This window comes from Nicotiana attenuata, chromosome 6, assembly GCF_001879085.1.
Source record: "Nicotiana attenuata strain UT chromosome 6, NIATTr2, whole genome shotgun sequence".
NCBI classification, from domain to species: domain Eukaryota; kingdom Viridiplantae; phylum Streptophyta; class Magnoliopsida; order Solanales; family Solanaceae; genus Nicotiana; species Nicotiana attenuata.
Window position 1 is genome coordinate 63,911,308 of NC_031994.1, and position 4,754 is coordinate 63,916,061.

Sequence of the window (4,754 nt, forward strand, 5' to 3'; positions counted from 1 at the left end):
GGTAAACACATAGATGAATATAATTGCACTATTTGGGATTGCTATTTACACAAAATAAAATGAATCACAAAATCATAAGGTAAGATTCATTTAATTAAGAATTACATGTAAGAAATCATCTTCATTTAGTACATGTGTATCGTAGAAGAAAAATATTTAAAGTAGGTTAACATGTATTAATTATAATATTTTAATCTTAACTATATCCCAAAGGTATCATTTAAATTGTTAAAAAAAATGTGACTTTAATTATGTGGTTAAAATTGAGGTAACTAGCAAAATTATTGAGCAAGTTACGATTTAACTGTTTTATAAGTTGGTAACTCCCAAAAGTTAGGATATATTGGTTGTTAATAAATTATCATGTATGTATATATTAATTTATCACTGTGTAATTTTAGGTTGGTAGAAGATGATGTTGATGTGAGAATTTATTATGTTGAGATAATAATATAATATATTTTTTAATTTAAATTAAGATATTACTAAATATATTTTTATTTGTTATTACTCTATATAGTATGACTTCACTCAGTTTCTATATAGATGAGATAGTTTGACTTGGCACGAAATTTAAGAACGGAAAAGAAAACTTTTGAAACTTATGGTCCTAATAGTTTTGTGCGACCATGATATTTGCATGAGTGTAAGAACTTCTCATTATATTAAAATAGGTAAAATAAAAAATTTAAATTTAAATTATTTCCAAATACAGAAATGTGTCATTCTTTTGGAACAGACTAATAAGAAAAATATTTTATGTAAATTGAAAGGGAAGGAGTATTTATTTTTGAATCATATTGTATTTTTATTTATGTGTGTCACCGGCTGTATATGAGGTTATAATATTTAAGTTTATGTCAATAGTTATTCATATAATTTGTTCTTTTAATTTATAGAATTTAGCAGGATCATAATATTATTCGCACAACGTGCGGGTACTAATACTAGTAACACTTTATGATGTTATGCTTTTTTTCTTCTTCCTCTTTTAAGCAGTTTTGGTTTCCATCATATTGCAATTGTAAGGACTAAGAGCCCGTTTGGACATAAAAAATTTTTTCCCTTTTTTCTAAAAATTTTTCACTTTTTTCGAAATTCAACGTTTGTTCATAAAATTACCAATTTTCACTTGAAAATGCATTTTGGAAATTTGAAAAACTCCAAAAAACTGTTTTTCAAAATTTTCACTCAAATCACTCACAAAACTTCAAAAACAACCTAAAATATATTCGTGTCCAAACACAACTCTCAATTTCAAATGCCATTTTTACCGTTTTTTTGGAATTTTACAATTCTTATGTCCAAACGCCTACTAAATCACACGTTTGATTCAATTGAAGAATCAAATATTTAATCTAATTAAAAGTGAACGTGTTACGTTGAACAATAGAATGATCAAAATTAGAATAACACAATATTTAGAAAACCAAGATCACTATTTTTTTTCTAAATCTAAACTCACTTTATTGAGGGGAAAAAAGAGAGAGGAAAAGATGTTAAACCAGTTAATATTTAAAACTTTTTTATTCCAACTGGACACTCTGCATATATTGATTGGATGCAAAAAACTTGAGAAGAGATAAGCACGATGACATCCATGGAAGGGATTTCGATCGAGAAGCGGCCCGGGTAAAGCCAAATTTCAAAGGTAAAATGTATTGGTGGCACATCGATCTAGAATAAAGGATGTGGTCCACGATTCCTGAATTCCAACCTTTCAACGGTAAAGGAAGTCTGAAGCCATAAAAGTAGGTTTGCCATCGATGCTATGAGATTGACGAGCTATCATAGTGTACTTTCCTCTTAGAATATCCCTTGAATAAGCGGATTAACCACTTGAGCCTCATATTTCACTGAATCCGCTCCAATCTCTACAGAGCCCCAAAAGCTTATAAGATCTCTAAGCTGTAGGGAAGGGCCTATGATGGAATCATTGAATCTCAGCAACACGTTGAAAGATCTAAAAAAGGTAGATGATCCCAAGTATTGCAAATCACCGCATCGTCAGTTACCCTACAACAAGATGCTCCGTCTTAAAGGAGAAGATCATGACGTCGCTGAGAGATAGAAAGATCACTTGTTCCTTGAAGAGTTCTTTCAAAACAAATGATTGATTGATTGGTTGTGACTGTATGATCGATCTGACGAAGATTCCCATGTAGATCTATGAAACTACAGCCCAACCAAATGAGAATCCTAGGTATATGCAAAGGTGGAGGGGTGAGAGAGCAAGCTGGCGCGGAGCAAGGGCAATAACATCCGAGCAACTCAAGCCCTAGAAATAGGCAAGGTATGAATTTATATCCTTCGATATAGGCTGTCCTGTCTCGTTAGGTCCCAAGAATCCAAAGGATACAAGCTTCTCAAGGCCGAGTCAGAAAGCTTTGTTTATTGGCGAATAAAGGCTAATCCGTTCTGGTTGTTATAACTGGCAAGAGTCGGTAGGTTTTTTCAGCGCACTTTGGTCCTTCTTACAGAGACCATCCTTTGTATAATTTATGATCCATCCAAGAAATGATCTTCCTAGAATCAAATCCCATGTACTACAAGGTAAAGATAGAATCTCGCCCGGCAACAACAACTAATTCAATAGCAGATGGTCTTGGAAAGAACCTTTCATTCGATACTTCCGATTCAACTCCCAGACAACCAAGGAAGTATGCGCGAAGATTGGGTTAGCCCCCTGCGGAGATTGACGCCAACTCCCTCTCAGAGTCAAAGCTTTGGTTGGCACAATCCTCTTTGGAACCCACCCTTCTTCATACTGAGGTAGTGGCAAAGCTAGGAATTTCTCCAAGGGTGTTCAAATTTAAAAGAAGTGAAAAAATTTTCCGACAAATGGTGTTCAATGTGTGTTATATAGCTCTAAAACATAATATTTCACCAATGTACACAGTGCAATTTTTTGACGAAGGACGGTCAGTTGACCACCCTTATGATCATGTGGCTTCGCCACTATACTGAGGAGGGGCCGACATCCCCGTATCGATCCTCATCCATTCTTCCTTTTCTCGAAGAGTGCAAGTCTTCGTCATCTTGAGTTTCGCGTGGTTGGTGAGAGGACCCAGGCAACATAGAGTGACCCAGATCGGAGGTCTCCCCAGCAATCCTACGCACAACAAAAAATGGGAGGGGTGGGGGTGAGGGGTGTTTGTGGAAATAAAACTTTCATGATACCATTAAACTATTTGAATTTTATATGTGCTATTAATTATTTAAAACTTGAAATAAGAATAAGGAAAAGGAAATAGAACAATAAGAATCGATCCTTACACCCGACGGTGGATAATGTTATTAAATTACTACTCAATCAAACTCTGTATGATTCCTTTTTTCTTATATAGAGACAAAATGCTCCACTAATCTATCTATCTATATCTATCTATCTATATTATTATAAAAGCACGAATATTGAAACACTAAATGTTGAACGATAAAAATATCTTTAAAATATTAATCGACTTTTATACCCTTAAAATTTTAATTCTCTTTGGTAAAATCCAATACCATAGGGGTAAAATTGTAAAATTTAGAATTTTGCTTATAATAGAACTCCAAAATCAACCAAGATTTTAGAAAATCACCGCCACTGCATAAAGGAATCATACCTTATTTGTAATGGATTCTAATTCAGTTACGCCTTCCAACTCCATATCCTTTATATAATGAAAACTATTTGTTAATTATGACGATGCATAATTATTTGTAAGATACGTGCATACCTTTTTATTTAACTTTTAGAATTGTCACTAATTGTTCAATATATTTTATTTGTGATTGCAGGCCGAAGGTGGTTATATATGTTGCTTTGCGATACAACAGTTGAGTTCTTGCTCATTTAGTAAAAAAATTCTTTGTGCTTTATGTTTGAATATCTTGATATATTAGAGAATTTATGATGAGAATTAAGGTTTGTAATAATTGTATTCTTCTATTAAATTATTGTTCAGATAGGTAGATAAATTTTTACTTTTTTTCCACCGTAGATAAATTTTTCGCTTTGTATGGTTACGCAAATTGCACCTGTTAATTTAGAAGTTGTATCTATATAACATGCATAGTTTCTTCTTTGTGGAACAAGGTAACCGTGATCATTTATTTAGGTATGAATGCAAACATGTTGATAGGAATATATGTATTTGAACTTGACCACCCATGAAATTTACTCTAGGAACATATTATATTTGAATTTGAACTCAAATTCATATTCATCGAACTCACATATGAAAATAAGAAAGGTAAGAAACAGGGGCGGCTCAATAAGTTTGGAGGCTTAAAGCCAAACTTTAGAGAGAGGCCTTAAATTTTAAAAAATTAATATTTATTTTATCTGAAGTCTATTTTTTAAAATTTTTATATGTAAAATCATACATAATTTTCTAAAATCTACCCGTTTTATATTTAGGAAAATTAAAGAGAGAAAACAATAATATTCATGTCAAACCTATTCCACACTTTATTCACACGTATAGAATTTAGTGAAAGATATACATTACCAAATATTTTACTGAAATAATAAATCAATCATAAGTTATAATATTACTATTATTTTTTTTTATAAAGAACCTTTCTACTTAAAATAATTAATATAAATTTAACTAAGTACTCTATTATGGTTAAAATTTGGGGCCCCTAAAAGAGTGAGGCCTAAAGCAAATGCTTTAGTTGCTTCACCATCAGTCGCCCTGGTAAGAAAATTGGGTCTCGCTTATAAAAAATTTACTTATTTTTAGTTTTTTTTATTAAGTAAT

General features: G+C 32.0%; 1 long non-coding RNA gene across 1 annotated transcript; it reads left to right on the top strand.

Moving 5' to 3' along the window:
- On the top strand, positions 1,764-3,845 carry LOC109228290. Its single transcript, XR_002068358.1, has 2 exons — positions 1,764-2,772; positions 3,787-3,845. It is a non-coding gene; the product is annotated as an uncharacterized LOC109228290 (long non-coding RNA).